General features: G+C 34.7%; 1 long non-coding RNA gene across 1 annotated transcript in view; it reads right to left on the reverse strand.

Moving 5' to 3' along the window:
* Positions 1–14,187: 14,187 nt before the first annotated feature.
* Positions 14,188–21,895, reverse strand: part of LOC134739864 (uncharacterized) — a 49,344-nt gene continuing 41,636 nt past the window's right edge. Inside the window, exon 12 of the long non-coding RNA XR_010126931.1 lies at positions 14,188–14,546. This is a non-coding gene — a long non-coding RNA (uncharacterized LOC134739864). The remainder of the gene's footprint in view (positions 14,547–21,895) is intronic.

The following is a 21,895-nucleotide window of genomic DNA, read 5'->3' on the forward strand; positions in this document are numbered from 1 at the left end:
AGGGACAATGGGAAAGAAAGGAGTAAAATAATATTTGGAGAAACACCCATGGGACTTTTCTTCCGTTCTGAAATTCTGACTGACTAATTTGTCCCTGGGTACCACAAACATCAATTACGCATTCCAAAACTGCTTAGAACATTTTTTTGTGAGTTTTTACAAAACATTTTTCAATCATTACTTTCAAGTTACATGAGTAGAACTTAGATATAGCCCCTTTGAGCATTTTTATATTATGATATATAGGATGCTGTATTTTTGAATGGGGTAAATTTCCATTGACTTTATGTTTAGGCCTTCCAGGATCCTGTTCTCTAATACTGAAGAAAAGAAACTTGATTCCATTGAGGCTACATGTAAGTTATGGCATTCTCATAAATGTTGACTTGGATTACCCTAGAGAAGAAGCAAAAAGAGATACTCCATAGAATTGTCAGCAATAGTGGGTAAGAAGCCTGTGGTTAGAGCCAGGAGGGAGAATATGAACATATTAGAGTAAAGTGGTTTCCACGTAGCTGTCACAATGGTATATTATTGTGGTTAAGGGCACAGACTCTGAAGATGCAACAACTGGGTTTCAGTCTCAACTCTGCTACTCACTAGTGTGTGATGTAGTGAAGTCACTTAACCTCTCTGCACCTCTGCTTGCTCATTAGTAAAATGAGGCTATACTCATTGGACCTACCTCACAAGGTACTATTATTACAATTACAAGAGTTACTATATAAAGTGCTTTGACCAGAAAATTATGATGATGATGATTATTTCTGGTTGGTGATACCCTGCACAGGTTTTGACAGTAAGTAGTTCTAGCAAGGCGAACTCAGAAGTATGCCTATTTTTCTGCTTATGTAACTAGAATCTGAGAGCAACCAAACTGAATCAGATAAAACTCACTAACCATTCCTTACTAAAGATTTGGATTCAAATGACCACGGCAGAAGTCATATAATGGACATTTTAATGAACTAAACTAATACCAGGTTGATAGCCTTCAATAAGAGAGCTTCTACTAGGCCCTCCATAATATAAACGTTCTCCTGACACACCTAACTTTGCCACTGTTAGGCCAAGTGTGCAGTTCAGACCAAAAGACATGTCATCAAGTTTGATTTGAGTAGGGTTTGAATTAGGTTTTTTGCTCTTCATTTTCAGGCACCGTATTTAATATTAGTTTTCTAGCAGTTTCATTACTTTAACTCATGTTGTTTGAGTTTAGATTTAACTAAAATTCCATATTGCCCCAAAAATTCTGCAAGACTTTGAGTTGATCAGCAAGATGAGCTCCACTTCATTGCTTCTCTTATTTAACAAACTACCTATTTTAGTTGTATTGTTCCCAGTTAAAAAGTGACCTCATACTTGCTGACACATGTTCAGTGATTACACAAAAAATGTTGATATTTTGTCTTTCGTGCATCCAGTCAATCTTCTTTTCTCACTCTCTCCTAGAGTTCTGTCCTCCAATTTCTTTGAAGCCACTGTCCATTTGACATGAAAAATGTACTTATAGTCTTGTGGCTAATTATTTCAAGGGGAGGTGAAAAAAATCTTGAACATGGCATGATTAACTCCATCTGCTTTAGCTAAAGCAATTGCACACTTCAGAGTTTCTTTGTAATGACAACTTTTCAGCAATTTACTTTTGTTAAACATTGCATTCCATTCCTCCAATGCTGGACTGATTTTTGTATATATCTTCAGAGAATTAACCCTATCTCACAGCATGTTTTAAAGATCATAATTTTTTTCTGTGAAATTATATGCAACTGAATTGCTTTGTTAGTTTTCACCAAATTATTATCACCTCTTGTGTTACTGTTTAAGTCTTTAGTTTCCTGGCTCTCTAAATTCCCATCACCAAAGTGGATGATCTCATTGTGGGTGACTGTCCCATTCAAGATCTGAGGTAAAGAACTGCAGTCGGGGCTTGAGGCTAGACTGGGGAGTGCTCCTCAGATCATTGACATATGACTGTCATCTCTGCTAATCAGCCCTTATCAGGAGTGTATCTCCTGTTGCCATCAAACAGGATTCTTTAGCCTGGCACGGTGGCTCACACCTGTAATCCCAGCACTTTGGGAGGCCAAGGCAGGCGGATCATGAGGTCAGGAGATCCAGACCATCCTGGCTAACATGGTGAAACCCCGTCTCTACTAAAAAATACAAAAAATTAGCCAGGCATGGTAGCGGGCACCTGTAGTCCCAGCTACTCAGGAGGCTGAGGCAGGAGAATGGCGTGAACCCAGGAGGTGAAGTTTGCAGTGAGCCAAGATCACGCCACTGGACTCCAGCCTGGGAGACACAACGAGACCCCACCCAAAAAAAAAAGGATTCTTTGCAATAAAGCTCTTAAGAATTTTACATCTAATTCCACGGCTGAGACTGGATTCTAGATGTGCAATCTAGTAGCTGTGTAAACTTAGGTCATTTAGGCTCACTTACTTTCAGGTTCCTCATATGTTAATAAGGATAATTAATGCTAGACTATTCTTGGTAGAGTTGTTATATAGATTTATTAGAGATAAATTATTTAGTGTTCCACATAATGCCTGACATGTAGAAATTGCTCAATAAATGTTAGCTATTATTATTTCTGAAGATATACACTCTTGAAAAGTCTTGTGATAATAGTGATTTAGCTTAAATTGTCTTCCATTAGAATGTGAATAAATGCTAAATAATGAGAATTTGGCAATGACGAAGTAAATAGAATTTTAAAAATATATATATGACTGCAGTTTTTCACATGTACCCTAAAGTACTTGAGAATAAAAAGAGACAGTATACCAATAATATTATCTATATTTTATGAGTCCTAGCAATTAAAGAGATGGCAAATGCCCATGTTGCAATCTGTCTACGTTTTGATGATTTCTCCTACTACATTCTTGTTACATTTTTTAGATTCATATACTATCTTCTACACCTAATAATTTAGCAATCAGGTATTACACTCCTGTTACTCCCTCATCTGGGTTTGCTATCATGGGGTGTAACCACCTATACATGGAGATTAATAACTAAGTCACAGGTAAATAACTCATTCTGGTCATTTCATTGTTTGAGAATATTGGAGCACATGGTGGGCTTGGATTTCTCTTTAACGAAAGACATTGCCGGTGTGGCTGGGAGTGCTCTTGGTGAGCCATGTTCAGTTGTCAACCACTGCAGAGATTGCCTAACCCAATGGGATGACCCTTCCCAGAGTGTCCCACCTTCTCTTTGACATTTCCTTGACCACCCTAAAATCACAATGCCTTTCCTGTTTTGCTGCTCACACCCCTTCCCTATTTATATTTTTTTGTAGCATCTCTATATGACTTAACTTGATATCTATATCTATTTGTATGTTCTTGTTACTCTCTATCTGTGAGGATGCAAGCTCAATGAGGGAAAAAGTTATGGTCTGTTTTATTACTGTCATATCCCAGGTGCAAGTACTTAACGCATAATACTTGCTTGATAATTCTTAATGAATAGTTGTGAACTGTGCAGCGAATATCCTACCCTCTGTTGAAGGAGAAAGATAAAATATGAAGGATTCAATTGAAGAAACAAAACTGTTTTATAATCTGAATTTTCCTCAAGTATAGCTTCGGTGACAAAAGGTTTTTGTCTAGAATAACGAAGCTCTACTTTGTTTTTCACTTGGTTATTGGTCCTTGAACATTTACATTCTCACTTAAGATCTAAGAGAAGAACTATGCCTGGCAGTGAACACAACACTCTTCTAAAGTGCATGTGGAGCTGTCCAAGGCCGCTCAGCTATCTCTCTGCTATTTTAAGAATTTGTCCCTGTTCTGCCTCCTAAATTTGGCTTTAAATCTTCTTACACATATTTGGCTCTCTGTCATCCAGTAATTTGACTTTACACCCAGAACTCTGTTTTTAAAGAAAGGCCATTTTTAATGGGCTTTTTATTCAAAGACTCCACCAGACACTGATTTATGAATTCTTTCCTCTATCCATGCCAGGCACAGCACATTATTGGCAACTGAAATCCTGCCTCTTTGTGTAACCAGGACTCTAGGCCATTGGTCCCAGAATGCACCCAGCAAAATATCCCCTGGTTTATGGGACAGGGAATTAGCTTAAAACATTTTGTTGTTGTTGTTAACTTTATTGAAGTGTATTTTACATATCATAAAATTCACCCTTTTCAAATACACAGTTTGATGATCACTGGTAACTTTAATGAGTGGTGTAAACATCACATAAATCAGTTTTATAACTGATTTTTAGCCTTGCAATAGGATCATTCCTTATGTACAGTTAATCCCCCTCCTCATTCCCAGTTCAGGCAATAATTAATCTACTTTCCCTCTCTAACAATTTGCCTTTTATGAATATCTCTTATAAATGGGATTATGCAATATGTGGTATCTTTTGTTTGGCTTGTTTCATGTAGCATCATGTTTGAAGTTCATCCATGACATAACATGTTTCAATTGTTTTTATTACTGAATAATATTTTATTGTATGAATATGCCACATTTTGTCTCTCCATCCATTTTTGTCTATCTAGTTGATTAGCAGTTTTTCAGGTTTTGGATATGATGAATAAGGTACTATCAACATCTGTTTTTGTGTGGAAATACATTCTCTTTGGTAGGTGCTTAGGAGTGGAATTGCTGGGTCAAAAGATAATTTTATGTTTATCTTTCTGAGAAAGTGTCAAACTATAGTCCAAAGTGGCTGCACCAATTTACATTCCCACCAGGCCTGTTTCTCCACATCCTCACCAATATTTGTTATTGTCTGTCTTAATTATTATCACAATCAATCTAGTAAGCGTGAATGGTATCTTATTGTGGTTTTAAACTGCATTTCTGTGGACAAGGGGATGGGAGTAAGCCAAGTTAAAACATCACAAAGTTCAGTAGTTTTTCTGGAATATAATTGCTCTTCAGAGTATTGTAAGCCTTTGATTAATTTCCGGAGTTCCAAAAATGTTGATTTTGCTGATATTTTGTTGTGTTTATTAATGAGAGAATCTACCAAGTTCCTCACTCCACCATTCTAATAGTCTCACCTTGTCTAAAGTATTGTTGTTATGAGTTCTTCCGTTACTTTAACCTTCTAAAATTTGTCTTTATTCAGAAATTTGTTAAGTCTCTCCCTTTATTTTCTTGTTATTTGATATCTAAACATTTAAATTTTTTCCTTTTTTTTTTTTTCTGAGATGGAGTCTCACTCTGTCACCCAGGCTGGAGTGCAATGGCCTGATCTCAGCTTACAGCAACCACCGCCTCCTGGGCTCAAGCAATTCTCCTGCTTCAGCCTCCCAAGTAGCTGAAGCATGTGTCACCACGCCCAACTAATTTTTTGTATTTTTAGTAGAGATGGGGTTTCATCCTGTTAGCCAGGATGGTCTGGATCTCCTGACCTTGTGATCCGCCCGCCTCGGCCTCCCAAAGTGCTGGGATTACAGGTGAGAGCCACCACGCCTGGCCAAATTTTTTTCTTTAGATATTTATTTTGACAGAAGCTAGCCAATTGTCCAACTATCACAGATTAAATAATACTTCTCTTTTCCAGATGTTCATTATTACTCTTTGTCAGCTATGAGCATTTTTTAAGTTTATATTTTTATTAACAATGATACTCTTACACATTTTTAAAAACACATACATTTTAAGGGAGAAAAAAATAGCCCACTGAAACACAATTCAAATATTACTTATATATTTTATTATTTATCTCTATATCTATGAAGTTTTTAAAAGTAAGTTTAACCTGGACCTGTAGTCCCAGCATTTTGGGAGGCCGAGCTAGGCAGATCACTTGCGGTCAGGAGTTCAAGACCAGCCTGGCCAACATGATGAAACCCCATCTGTACTAAAAATACAAAATTAGCTGGGTGTGGTGCCTGTAGTCCCAGCTACTCAGGAAGCTGAGGCAGGAGAACTGCTTGAACTTAGGAGGCAGAGGTTGCAGTGAGCTGATACTGCACCATTGCACTCCAGCCTGGGTGACGTAGTGAGATTCCATAAGAAAAAAAGTTTAACCTAGGTATAATTTTTCCATGATCACATTGACAAATAAGGGCAGAGATATCCACTGATGACACGAAAAACTCTTCAGTTGGATATGGAAAATGCAATGATAATGATAATGATGATGATGATGATAGTGATAGTATCGGTAATGATGGCAAGCACTTATATAGTGTCTACAATGTGCCAAGGTCTGTTCTATGTAACATACATGCATTAATTCATTTAATTTTCATATCAAATCTATGAAATAGAAACTATTATGATCCATGCTTTACATAGAAAGAAACTGAGCCACAGAGGAGTTAAATAACTTCCCCATGGTCGCTCAGCTAGAAAATAGTGAAGCTGGGCTTGTAAATTTTTTGCTGTTAAATCCCTATTGCTGTCCTTGCTTTACATGATTTATTTAAGGCATAGAGGGGTTAAAAGAGTTGTTCAACCAACAACTGGTAAAACTGTGACTTGGATTTACTCAGATTCTAGAGGAGACAAAGAGTAACTACTGGGGACAGAATATCCACATGCCCCTAATTTTAAGATAGATCATTTGGGAAAGACAGTTTGAGGATAAACAGATTCCTATTATCCAGATTACTTGGGGCTTACACTACATTCCATATATCCATTCCCTGCCTACTAGCCTGGAGAAGAGAACGGCAGACAGTTCAGATGTACCCAGACAGAAGGATATTGCTTGATTAACAGGAGTTTGAATTCTAAGATGAGCTACTAAAACATCTCACCCTAGCAGCCATCTGCTTTTGGCAACATTCTGGCTGCAATGGCAGAACCACTCCAAGGTACGAAAGGATGCTGGAAAAAAGGTATTGCTGATACACTTATCAAACACCTATTTGACCATCTTTTTCCTTCTGGATGAACCAGCAGTCTGGGATGACTGATATGATACTCCAGAGTCAAGACACATTGATGGCTCTTAGATCATGACAACTCTGGGCATGCCAGCATAATGTACGCGTGGAGTATGTCACACATATTGGCCAATTCAGACACATAGACCTTCTTAGATTACCATAGGATGACCACCCCAGGCAGAACACCCATTCTACCGCCTCTCCCTCTTCAGATTCCAGAAAGCCTCTGTTTTTTTCTGCCCAGGCAGCACACAAAGCAGGAAGGGGGTCAGCTGTGATCTCTCCAAAGTGTAATGGACCATCTTCTTTTTTATCTTCTTTTATCTGCATGAAACATTTATGTTCATTTTCCCAAAGTTTATCTGGCCATGGTTTTCATGTGATCACTCCAGCCAGTGATTACATGTCTGTTCATTTTAAAATGTTTACATTGACAGGTGACAGTTAGGTAGTGACAGTTTATGAAAATTTTATGTGTTTCTAAGCATTTGTTTACTTTAACTATTGAATGTAAACTTGGAATTTCTTCAACATGTAATGTTAAACATATGCCATGGATTTTGAACTCAATGTCATGCATAAAAGTATTTATGAAAATCATATGCAACTCAGAGTGTCAAAGGAATATACTTTGGCAAAATCTGCTTTTGCCTTCTGTAATATGTATTTAATCAGAGAAAATTATATATTACTTTTATGAAAGTTTGGTTATTAGGCTTATTTAGTGGTGACTAGAGTACAAATTTGTAAATTATATCTATCATAATATATAGGACTTACTAAATTATACTTTGTTAATAGTACCTCCTAGAATGGTACTATATGAGCTAAATTTTTACAGTAGACATCAGTGATTTATTTTTAACCAGTCATGATAATATTTTATTAGACTTCAGAATCTGGTAGCAAACCCTACTGGAGGACTTGTGAATAATAACAAAAAAAAAAGGAAATTGTTTCCTTTGGCCCATGAGCTAGATCATACTATAAAAGGATAGAATGATTCTGCACATCAAAGTAGGTTCAATGATGTGTCCATTCCTTCCACCATACTTGCCCCCGTGAAGATTCCTGATAGGTCTCCAATGAATTAAATTTTGTCCTATTGTTTACATAGCAGAGTCCAATAAAACATAGTTTGAGTCTTCATTTATAATTCATATCATGTGACATATTCGAGCCAGTTTTTTAGAAAGAATTAAGGCAATATTTTCCTCTATCTTTTGTAAGATAGAACACTAAGTAAATTTTCTCAAAAAATCTTCTATTTTCTTTAATAAATTATTTTAGGATATTTGTTTTTCCAGATCTTCCAAGAAATGTTATCTCTCTTGTGTCAGAGAATTGTTGATGAACTTTGTGCTGAGGTTTTGTGTGTAAATGGATTTCCTCATCCATGAATGAAGAGCTTCCTATCCCAGAACTCTGAAGTTCCCCTTGAGAAGGCATGTGGGTCTTGACAGTGTCCATCTATCTTGTTCTGCAAACACATTCAATAGAAGTGCTTCAACGGGGTCACATGTCTAACAAGCACTCAGCCCATGAGGCCATGCTATTCAGTGGTAGAATTTCTCTGACTGCTCTGTTCAAAGACCAATGTACTCTGCAGTTTCCCATTGTAAAGTGTAATATGCTTAAGATACTATAATACGCTCTGCTTCTACAGTGCTCCTTTTCCTATTTGACCTATACCATTTTAAGGTTATTATCCATTTTAGGACACATTAGAGGACACTTGTCTTCTCTGCTCTTAGAATTTTTTGTGTCCTGGAGTAAAATTTTCTAAGTGCATATAAAAAGAGAGGAGCTGGCACTTAGCACCTGTAGTGGAAGCCATTGATGTCTTCCATTGAGTGCACCCGTGGTGCACTCATCTCCGAGCTGTAGCAGTCAATGTTGGCTGCCAACAATTCTCAGAAGCCTCCTTCCTGGATAATTTCTCTGGCCCAAGGTTTCTCACACTCTAGCATGTATCTGAATCACCTGGGGGCTGACTAAAACACAGATGTTTGGGTCGCAGATGACAAAATTGAGCATTTTACTATCTCTCCCTGACACTTGTCATTGGTAGAAAATAACTCCAGTCAGCTCAACTGGGGACTTGAATAGGAAGGGGATGTAATATGGAGCTGTGGTGCCAGAGAGAGAGAGAAAGGGAGAGGGACAGCAATAAGCACAAATACACCTAGATTCATAATAACTTTTTAGCTCCTGGTTTTAGCACCTCCTCAGACCCAGCAGTACTCGCTACTTGTAAATTCTGTGAGATGGATTGATTCTCACCAGTAAACTCCTCCTTCCACTTCAGCTGACTAAAACTTTTTTCTCACTGCTACCAAATGATCCCTAGCCAACACAATCCTCTGCATCTTACACAGTGTTCAGTGAGACACAGATAGACAAGTTTAAAAGATGAATAAATGGATATACAGTTGTAGGTGTCTGCTTTTGTTATTCCTTTAAGATAAAGGAGAAATGACAAATGGAATTTCAATATTAAGGATGAAGATTGTTAAAAAAAAAAACTGACAGAAAAATTTAAACATCATGGCAATCTGAGTTCATTTAAAGCAAGGTTTCTCAAATTGTGTCCCCAGAAGAGCAGTATCTTTCAAGAAATTGATTCATTTTATCTGGTTTATTTGTAGGCATAGAGTTGTTTATAATATTTATTTCTTATCCTTTTAATATCCAAAGGATCAGTAGTGATGACCCCTCTTTCATTCCTGATATTAGTCATTTGTGTCTTCCCTCTTTTTTTGTGGGGCAGGGGTATTAACCTTGGTAGAAGTTTATAAATTTTACTTATCTTTAAAAAAAAAAACAGCTCTTGGATTCATTGATTTTATGTATTGATCTTTTGTTTTCAAGATCACTGATTTCTGCTCTACTTTTTGTAATTTTGTATCTTCTTCTTACTTTGGATCTAATTTGCTCTTCTTTTTCTAGTTTCCTAATGTGGAAGCTTAGATTTTTTGAGTTCAGGTTTTTTTTTTCCTAATATACACATTCAATGCTGTAAGTTTCCTTTGAAATGCTGCTTTCACTGTATGCTACAAATTTTGATTTTTTTTCTCCATTTTCATTTAGTTCAACTGTATCTAATTTCTCCTGAGAAATCTTATTTGACTGGTCTGTTATTTAATACTCTGTTTTATAATCTCCAAATATTTGGGGAATTTCCAGCTATCATTCTGTTATTTTAGTTTAATTTTATTGTGAACTGAGAGCTTATTTTGTATGATTGTTATTCCTTCTATTTTACGGTGCATTATGTGGCCCAGAAAAAAATTAGTGTTTGCCCTAGAGTTTGCAATATACATTTACAAGTAATCTAAGTTCATTTTCAAGTAACACTGTGCTGCTTCATGTGTAGTACAGATACCTTATAACAAAGCATTCTCAATTACTCCCTCCCATGCCTTGTAATATTACTGTTACTGATTTCACTTACTCATAAGCTATAATCACCAAATATATTGTTGCTATTAGAATTTTAAACAAATCCATTTATCAATTAAGAATGGTAAAAATAAACAATTTTATTTTACCTTTATTTAATACCTTTTCTGATGCTATTCCTTCATTTATATAGATAGAGTTTCTGACCTATATAATTTAATATTTCTTGCAAGGCAGATCTACTGGCAACAAATTCCTTCAATTTTTTTCTGAGAAAGTCTTTATTTTTCTTTCACTTTTTAATGATAATTTTATTCTTTACAGAATTCTTCTTTCAATACAAAATATTTTACTCCACTTTCTTTTAACTGGCATGATTTCTGTAGAAAAGTCTTATCTAATTCCTATCCTTGTTCATCTATAGTTAAGATGTTTTGGGTTTCCCCATCCTTGGCTTCTATCAAGATATTCCCTTTATCTCTGATTTTCTGCAGTGTGACTATTATATACCTAGGTATGTATTTTTTGTATTTATCTTACTTGGTGTTCTCTGAGATTCCTAGTGTTGTGTTTTGGCATCTGTCATTAATTTTGGAAAATTCTTAGCCATTAAGTACTTCAAATGTTTTTTTCTGTTCCTTTCTCTCTTCTTGCAGTATTCCAGTTACATGTTTGTTACACATTTTGTAACTGTCCAACAGTTCTTAAATATTTTGTTAATTTTTTCACTTTTTTCTCCTTGCTTTTCAGTTTGGGAAGTTTCTATTGATATGTCTCCAGGTCTGATTCTTTTCTCAGCCTCCAGTCTGCCTATCAGGCCACTGAAAGATTTTTTTCTTTTTCTTGCAATACATAATTTTTTTATTTTTAACATATACTTTGTATTATTTCTTAGAATTTCTGTGTCTTCTCTGTTTATGGCATCTATCTTTTCTTATATGGGGTCTACTTTTTTCGAGAGAGCACTTAGCATATTTCATAGTTATTTTCTATTTTCAGACTGAAAATTCCAATTTCTGCCATCTCTAAATCTAATTGTGATGCTGAATTTGTATATTTAGGTTATTATGTTTTACCTTTTAGCACGCCTTGTGATTTTGCTGTTGTTGTTGTTGTTCAAAGCCAGAAGTGACATATCAGGTACAAGGTGTTGAAATAAATAGGCCATTAGTATGAAGTTTTGTATTATCTGGCTGGGGTTAGGCTGTATCTACAGGTGTCAGAGGCTAAAATTTTCTTCTAGTGTCTTTGTTATTGCACCTCCTTTTGTCTTTGGATTTCCTTTTAGACTCTTTCTTAAGTAGGGTCTGAGCTTTGCACTTATTTCAGCTGTACTGTAATCCCTTATTACTATTCAGTAGTCTAATTGGAAACGTGTGGGAGGAGGGGAAGTGTTCTATACTCCTCTGATTAATATTTTAGTGGGCTTCTGCCCTTGGTCCCTGACCTTCGAAAGTGCTTGTCAGCCTTGTTTTCCTCTTTAGGTGAGACAGGAAGGCTAGGGAAGGCGGGAACTGGGTATTTCCCTTCCCCAAGGTCCTTCAGTCTCTGGAAAAACCCAAACTGTTTAAGTTCTGATAAAATAGAGCAGGACTTTGTTAGGAAGAACAGAAGACTATGGGGATATTTAAAAATGGTTGCTTTTCCTTTTCCTCTGTCAGAATCATGATAGTATTTCCTGTGAACTTCATGCTGAGAACCTGGTGGGCCCCTGGAGGTAAACACTCCAGAACCTCCAGAACATATGGCAGCTTCTTCAAGGCTGGCCCCAGGAGGTTTTACCCCTTGAGCCAGTCCATGTCAGTCTTCAACAATTTGTCAATTCCCTGTAAGTGTTCCTACCAGATCATGTCTTCTGACTGCTTCTGTTCCTGCCAAATTGTGACTCTCTGTATTCCTCGTTTTCTTCAGGACTTTAATTCTCTGATGGATTTAAGTAGCATTGTTAACTTTCAATTTGTTCAGCTTTCTTTGGTTATGAGGATGGGATTGATGAGTTTAAAGTCTTTACATGTTGGAATGAAAGTCAAAATTTTTTTTTAGGTTTGCAAAGTACCAATGATAAAAATTAAAATCATAACAATGTCATTAGTTTTTTCTTTAACACATAAAGGAAGGTTTGCTAAATCAATTTCCTAATACCTATCCAGAGGTAAGATTTACAACGTTGAACCTGAGCACTTTGCTCCAGAACACAGTTGTGGTTAAGAATCATTCCCCATTCTTGTGTTTTTCAGAACCCCCACCATTTTATGTTCCAGGAAATTGTTTACTGCAAAGAACCACCTTTCCCCATATGACTCAGATAAGATTTGATGTCCACTATTTATTGTGACTCTCCTAAGACTGACAGATGAGCTCCTTGTTTACCTATGACAAGGCCAGATACAAAAGCTCTAAATTCCCATTCTTTGGCTCACCAATGATTAGGTGAAATGTTTGTCCCCTGATATTAACTAGACACAGAGATAAACATTTCTTGTTCAGCCGATTGAGATACTCCCTGATTATAAAAATAAGCCCAAGTGATAATTGTCCACCTGTAACTTGTTTATTCCTATTTATAAATGCCAAAGTAAAATCACCCTGCTGAGAAACTCTGATATTCAGATCTGGAGTGTTCTCCCTATTGTAATAGACTGAATAAAATCAGTTTACTTGTTTGAATTTTTGTCTTTGACACCGCCTTCTAACAAACTTATACATGTTCTCCTTAGCTTTAAGAAAAAGTTTTAAAGGCTTTGTTATTTTAATGTGTTGTGAATTGTAATGAACTTTTCTACATTAAACTCTCACTAATAATTTCAAGACATAATAAGACATTTTGGCATTTAGTCATATTATCCCATGCCCCAAATAATCAATCATGCATTATTAGTTGCAAGAAACAAGCTTTGATTTGAATGTCAATTTAGATAAATCTGTGATATTATAGGAAGGAATTATTTTTCAAAACATTATTATTTTGATAGCTTTCATGGAAAAATATTAATAAGATTGCTTGCTAGTATTTTGACATTTATAGAATTATTCATAATCTTGTTTTGTTATCCAATATAAATCTTAACAGTGTATGTATTGGCACAGAGTCTGAAATAAATGCAAATGAACAAAAAATTAAATATCCAAACTAACCACACATTCTTTCAAGTTGCTCATAAGTGATGCCTCTTGCAATTCTATGTTGTGAGAACTACAGACTTTGATAGTCAAATTCAATTACATCACATCCTTGGCAGTATACATTCTTGTAACAGGATGTTAAAATGGAAACCTTTCTTTTTAGTTTTGGTGGAGACTTCAAATTCCAAGACGAAAACAATAGCAGGCAAGTGCTTCCACATTCCACACTGAGGTGATATACTGCCTATATACAACTAGCAAAGGAAACAGTGCAGAAACAAAAATGAAAACAGTTTCTTGAACTCTAGCTACATATCCCTTATAGCACAACATTTTTCAGGTTAAAGAGCTAAGAGGATTTTTTTTTTTATACAGTTGCTGAACTGCTATGGATTTTTTTGTCTCTATTCAAAGAGGGAAAAAAGAATGGAGGGTGCCGTAGCCTTAACTGAAGTCAGCTATGGGATCTTTAATCTAATCATCTAGAGAGCTTGAGATATATACTGTATATATACAGATACATATGTATATGTATATCTGTATGTAGATATGAATGTATGTATAGATATATGTATCTGTATATCTGTATCTATATATGAATGTATATATAAGATATAAATGTATCTATATATACATTCATGTACATGTATATATATATATACATATATATACAATACATATATCTCTTGGAGATATATTTTATATATATATATGTATATATACAGCTCCTGAAGTCAAAAAACAGAACATACAGGTTCCTGAGCAATCTCTGAGAGAAACAGGAAAAGAGAGAGGCAAAGCAGCCATCACAGACTTCCCTGCAATGTGTTTTTTGTGATAAAGGGATTGTGCCAAGTAAGAAATAATGGGTCAGAGATTGATTTCAACTGTGATGATGAGGACCATCTGCAGGTTTGATATGATCTCAACCAAAGGGATATATCTTCAGAAATCTAAGACTGAGTGGGAAGGGAAAAATAATACAATTTATTATCCAAGCCAGGGGAAGTGCAGTAGGACTTCGTGAAAGAGTCAGATGTAAACGTTTGCTAAAGCAGGATCACAACAGTAACAGACAAGTCATAATGTTTCTTCACCCACTGCTCTTTTTTCTAATTCTTCTTATGCTAGAGAGGATAGAAACCTGGGGACAAAAAGAAGCAATGGTTACAAAATAGAAATGATGGAGACACATTTCCTTTTTCATTGCAGGCTCCATACCTGAAAAGGTACAAGGAGGGATGAAGAAAGATCATTGACCACAAATAAAATTGAGAGTTTTGACAATTAAATTATATGGACATTTTAATTCCTGAACTAAGACTAGACAACAACATGCAGACTGCTGCAGATGTCACCAAGGAACAGAAAATAACTAGCCTCATGAGAAAGTTTTGAATGGGCAAAAGGGAAATTGAATACAATTGTTTTTTGCTTGTACCATATAGAGGTGTATTCTTTCTATGTACAGTGATAGGAAACTGGTGGTGTTTGACATCATCCGAAAACAGGGCCCATTTTTTGAATCATAAATTATCTTCATGAACACACCCATTGCCTTCAACATACAGCCTAAGTCTCATACTTTCTAAAATATCTCCTGTACCTGCTCCAGTTCTCAGTGATCACCAATTCCTTTGACCTCCAATAACATAAATTTCTTTTCTACCTTGTACTTAAAATTCTGTTCAAACTATCTTGTTGTATTTAAAATAATTTTAACGAGCTATAGTTGACATAACATATTTAGTTATCTATCTATCTATCTGTCATCTATCTATCAATCTGATGAGAATTTATCATTACACTCAAGATAATGAGCTCAGACATGATTCCCAAATATTTTCTCATCAGGCTTTTTAATTCTTCCCTCTCAACGCTCCCCAGCATTCCCAAACCCAATAAACCACTAATCTGCTTTCAGTTGCTATAGATTCATTTATATTTTCTGAAATTTTATATACAATGGAATCATTCACTATGAACTCTTTTTCATCTGACATCTTATATTCAGCATAATTATTTTCATATTTTTCCATGTTGCAGAGTATAATTTCATTACATAGATATTCTATAACTTATTTATCAATTTACATTTTTGTAAAGATTGTGAAATAAAAATAAAATCCTAAGCCCTGCAACTGACTGAGCAGACACCTGTTGCCCAAGAAGACTCCAGAAAAACTTTGAAAAATTGAGTTTCTTTGTCATGACAAGGTGGGAGGTTGAGTACCCCTTGGTATACCTCGTTCCTTGCCAGTCTTTACTAGATTATTTTCTAAGGGTTAAACAGAAACTGGCCCTGGAAAAATATAGAAATGAAAACTCACTCCTTTGCTGATTTCAGCCAACTGCTGGACACTGCAGCTGGAATCCCCTCCCTTCTTGTAGTTTCTACACAGCAGCTCACCAGTTCCATAGCACATTCCTTTCTGATTTTTTACTACCAGCCATGGACTGGTTCTGGCCAGATACGGAGGCTGCCCACAAGACGTCTGTCACCTTTTAATGTATACAGCCCAATTTTAATACATTTAAATGTTAATTCTCCATCCTAAAGTGAACATGTGACATGTGTAATATGTATGTTTGCTTACTAGCATATGTGTGTCCCTTGTGAATATTCATAACTCTTTTTATAACTTGTTGATATGTATACTTAGCCATTCTGTCCAGTATAAATTCCTATCTCATCCTTCTTCCATCGAAGTACCTGCTTTTGATTTCTGCTGGAGGCTATGCTTCCCAGTCTGCAGGGTGGCCAGCCTGCAGGCAGAAACCCTTTATAAGAAACAAAGCTCTCCTCTCCAAATATATGGATCTCATGATTTTAAGTCTACAAGACTTAAGTTGTTTTCTTTTTTTCTTTTCTTTTCTTTCTTTTTTTTTTTTTTTGAGATGGAGTTTCACTCTTGTGGCCCAGGCTAAAGTGCAATGGCACGATCTTGGCTCACTGAAACCTCTGTCTCCTGGGTTCAAGCGATTCTCCTGCCTTGGCCTCCCAAGTAGCTGAAATTACAGGCACTTGCCACCATGCCTAGCTAATTTTTGAATTTTTAGTAGAGACGGAGTTTTGCCATGTTGGCCAGGCTGATCTTGAGCCCCTGACCTCAGGTGATCCACCTGCCTCAGCCTACCAAAGTGCTGGGATTACAGGCATGAGCCAAGGCACCCAGCCAGTTTTCAAACTACTGTTATAAATAAAAGTGCTGTAAACATTGGTGTACAATCTTTATCTGAACATCTGTTTTTATTTCTCATGAATAAATGTCTAGATGTTAAATGGCAGGATTATAAGGTAATTATATGTTAAACTTTCTAAGAAATTTCTGAACAGTTTTTTCAATTGGCTGTACAATTTTTACATTTCTACCAGTAGTGTATGAGAATTTCAGTTATTTAACTCTCTTACCAATACTTGTTGTTATCTAATTTAACTATTATCTGAATTATTGTTATTATCCAAATGAAATTTACTCATTCTAGTGAGTAGTAATATCTCATTGTAGTGTTAATTTGAATTTACTTACTCATGATGTTGCACATCTTTTCAGATGCTGATTTGCCATAAATTGCTGGATTACAGCTAATAAAAATAAACAAAATGGAATCATAAAAATACTAAATTATCCCTAAAGAAAAAAAATAAAGAAAGAAAGGAAAGGGAAAGAAGAAAAAAATGGAACAAACAGAAAACAAAGGGTAAGGAGACAGTATTAATTAATAATATCAATAACCACATTACATATAAATGGTTTAAATACTCAAATTAAAAGGCAGATATTGCTAGATAAAATAGCAAGAATTGCTTATCACTGCCTTAAAAAACTTGTTTGAGTATATAGATAGCAATGGGGTAAAAATAACTGAATGGGAAAATATATACTAATATTAATGAAAAAATGCTAAAATGACTATAGTAATTTTAGACAGAGTGGATTTCAGAGATAAAAATATTCAAAGAAGCCACTGAAAACTATTTAACTTCCATCTATAACGTTTATTTTTTCTAGTGTTGCTTTATGCTAAAAGAACATTTTAATTTACTGCACTTGACTTGTAAAATACCTTGATTCTTTGTAATTTTAGGAATAAAGTATAGTTAATTTAAAGAAGAACTTTCAATGTAGCCTTTATATCACATTATAACTTTCCTCAGAAGGGTAACAGAAGCACTGATTCATAGTAAGAATCTTCTTTTTAACTTTTAAAAAATGTATTAAAAGAGCTAACGAAGGCCACTGCGTAATGATATAGAAGGTCAGCATAGAAAATAACAGTTCAAAATATGTGTATGCCAAGTAACACAGCTTCAAAATACATAAAGAAAGCAATGATGGTACTGCAAGAAAAACAGAGAAATTCACACATGTAGGATAAGATTGCGTTCTTCATTAAAGAAGTCAACCAACTAGACTTCATTTATATTTATAAACAATCTATTCAACAACAACAAAGTACATACTCATTTTAAGTGCACACAGAACATTTACCATAAAATGTTATATTCTGGGCCATAAAAAAGTTCTCAATATTTCCAGGAAGGTCTCAAATTATACAGAGCATGTTATCTGACCAACAAAAAATTAATGACCAATAACAGTAATATATTAGAAAAATCTTCAAACATCTAGAAACTACAAGATAAACTTCTAAGTAAACTATGGATCAAAGAAGACATAAAAAATATTAGAAAGTTTTTTGAACTGAATAAAAATGAAAACATACCAAAAATTTAGCTTGTAGCTAAAACTGTACTTAAAGGCAAATTTATAACACTAAATACCTATGTTTAAAAAAGAGAAAAAGTATCAAATCAGTGATTTAAACTTTCATGTTAAGAAACTAACACAATTTGAAAAATATCAATCCCAAATAGAGCAGAAGAAATGAAATACTAAATGTAAAGGTAAAAAGAGAAAACAGAGAAAAATCAATAAAAGTGAAAGCTGCTTCTTTGAGAAGACAAATAAAATTGATACATTTCTAGCTAGATTGATTTAAAAAAATAAAAATGAAGACACAAATTACCAAACTAGTAATGAGAGAGGTGACATCACTAGTAATTTTGCACACATTAGAAGGATAATAAGCAGATATAATACATTTTATGACAAATTTAACAATTTCAATGAAATGAAAAAAATTCCTTGAAAGACACAAACCAACAAAGCTCACTCAAAAATAAATATAACTCAAAAAGCCTTAACTCTATTAGATAAATTGAGCTTATAGTTAAACTTTTCCATGAAGAAAAATTGTGGATCAGATAGCTTCATGGGGAAATTCCACCAAAATGTCAAGGAAAGAATAATAATTCTGCACAAACTCTTAGAAAATTGAAGAGGACAGAATGCTTTTCAATCCTATGAGGCCATTATGATCTTGATACCAAAGCCAAATAAGAGAAAACTGGAGATGAAAATCCACCACGAACATCAACGCAAAAATTTCTACCAAGGTTTTACCAAATGTTTATATCACACACACACACACACACACACACATACACATCTCATGACATATATAATATGTCATATATATATCATGTCTCATATATAATCTCATGACAAAATGGGGCTTTATTCTAGGAATGCCTGCCTGGTTTAAGATTTTCAAGTCAACCAATGTAATTCTTTTTAATAACAGCTGAAAAAGGTAATCTGTATAGCTGGAGAAAAGTATTTGATAAAACACACCATCCATTTCTAATAAAAGCTCTGAAGAAACCAAGAATAGAAGTGAACTTCCTCAAACTGAGAAGGTGAAGAGATTGAGTTGGTTTACAACTAGACTGAAAAAGTTGTTTTTTGTTTTGTTTTGTTTTGTTTTTGTTGTTTGTTTTTTTTTTAATCTCTGAGGATGCCTCATTTGTGACTCTTGGTCAGGATAAGAGTAATGGCATTTATGTTATGTTGTTTAAGGTCCAAAACTCTCCTAATGGCCTTCAAAATCAGTTTCTTTACTGATATTTGTGACTGGCCTAACCATTTTGTCCAGCACGGCTGGAGATACAGATTGTTACATATGTGGGACATGAATATGAATAGTGGTCCCGGGGAATCTTCTTGTGGAATGTCTCTTTGGTATCTGATGCTTGCCTCAATTCTCTTTCTTTTTCTGTATCTAATCCATTGCCTTTTAATAATAATCTTACATGTGTGTGTTCCATAAGAGTCTGATGACTCCTTAAATATCCCTAAATGGAATCTATGAAAAACTAACAACTCAAATCGTACTTAATGGTGAAGACTGAATACTATACCTGTAAATTCAGGAACAAAGCAAAGTGGTCAAAGTGGTACACTTTTTATTATTTCTAGTCAACATTTTACTGGAGATTCCAGCCTGTGTAATCAGGTTGAAAAAGAAATAAAAGGCAATCATTTATGTAAAAAATTCTAAAAAATCTACAAAGAAACTATCAGAATTAGTAAATGAGTTTAATAAGGTTTCAGGACACAAGATCAATTTACAAAATTAATTATATTTCTATTATACTAGCCATGAGCAATTAGAAAAATGAACTTATAAAATGATATTATTTATAATGATATAAAAATATAAACTACTTATGGATAAATTTGACAAAGATGTATAAGTTCTAGACACTGGAAACTACAAAAGATACCTAGCATAAATTAAAGATTGAATATGTGGAGACATATGGTGCATTCATAGTGTGATGACTCAGTATTGTCAAAACATCAATTCCCTGCAAATTCATTCAATGCGAGTCCAGTCAAAATCTCAGTAGACTTTGCTGTAGAAATTGTTTGTTTTAAAATTTATATGGAAATACAAAGAACTTAGAATAATGAAAACATCATTGAAAAAGAAAAATAATTTTGAAGGACTTTATCTGATTTGAAGACTTATTATGCAAGTTTAGTAATCAAGAAAGTGGGTATTGCTGTAATCATAGGAAAACAGATCAATTGATTATAGATATTAAATATCAATTCATGCATTTATGGTCAATCAATTTTTGCCAAAGCTCCCCAGGAATTTCAATTGGGAAGGATAAGCATTTCAACATACGCTATTGGAAAAATTTTATAGCCATATGCAAAAAAAGAAGCCTTATTTTATGTCATATGTAAAAATAACTCAAAATGGATCAAAAACCTAAAACTATAAAAGTTTTAGAAGACAAAAAGAAAATCTCAGTGACCTTGAACTTGACAAATATTTTTTTAACTATAACACAAAAAGCAAGAACAGACTCAGTACATTTGACATTATCAAAGTTAAAATTGTTAGGTTTTCAAAAGGCACTGTTAAAAAAACAAAAAGGCAAGCAAAAACTTGAAAAAAAATATTTGCAGGACATGTATCTGAGAAAGAACTTGTGTTTAGAATATATAAAGAATTCTTCTAGCTCAATAATAAGAAAATAAACAACATAATTTAAAAATGGGCAAAAGATTTGAACAGACACTCTTGTTTTGATTTTTAGCTTTTCATGTGGGTAAGCCCTGAATAGCCTACATTTCTTTAAGCTATGAGCACCAATCACAGTTAATAAATATGTTTTGAAGATGTCCAAACTGATAGGGAATGACTTAAATAAAAATCTGCTGCCATAAAATTTATGCTTTTCTCTACAATCTTTATTAGAGTTATCAATGGAATAAACTAATATGGATGTTCAGACTACTGAACATACCAGTTCACCAATGTTCTACTTTTGTTTCTGTTTGATTTGGGTGCCTTTTTGCTTCGATAGTCTAGACATAGCCTGTGTTTCTTAGACATGTTTATAAATACATTGGAAAGGTGGTCTAAATAAAGGCATTGCTGAAATACAAAGCATCTTTTTGTTATACAGGGTTGTTATTAAGAAAAGATTCCAAAATAAGGCTTCTGGCAATGAATCATAGATTCTGACTGATGTTTTCTACAGATGAGAGTTCAGCTCCACCTTTCTCAAAAATGTAAGTTTTAGAAGGAGAGGCCTTTCTTTCAAAGCCCTTGGGAAATAAATTGTAGTGTAGACTGTGTTTCTTAAAACCACTCCTACCATTGTTTGAAATCCAATGGCAAAGGTCTTCTCTGGTAAATAAATGATTTTGAAACTCTAAAGCTTTCAACATATTTTGCTCCTAGATTTGAAGCTACAGCCTTGCAATAGAATCTAAAAAATAAAAGAAGGGGGAAACATTAAGGAAGCTAATTTTCCCTCATGAATGTGAAATTAAGTGTGAAAGTAAAGGTCCTTTGTGTCCTAAAATATGAAAGAGGCTTAGCAAATTACATTATCCAAAGCTTTATTTCATACATAAGGAAACTGAGACCCAGAGCAGGGTGTGGTGCTGGACCCAGGAGCAGAAACCGTAAGCCAGGATTCTACCTCTAACCCAGTGGGGTTTTTCCATTACACCTTCTACATGACAGGAGGAAATAATCTCTGACAACATAATTAAGACCACTTAAAGAGGTCAGATAAATTGCCCAAGGTCACGTAGCCAGTAAGTGGCAACGCTGGTACAA

This window comes from Pongo pygmaeus, chromosome 6, assembly GCF_028885625.2.
Source record: "Pongo pygmaeus isolate AG05252 chromosome 6, NHGRI_mPonPyg2-v2.0_pri, whole genome shotgun sequence".
NCBI classification, from domain to species: domain Eukaryota; kingdom Metazoa; phylum Chordata; class Mammalia; order Primates; family Hominidae; genus Pongo; species Pongo pygmaeus.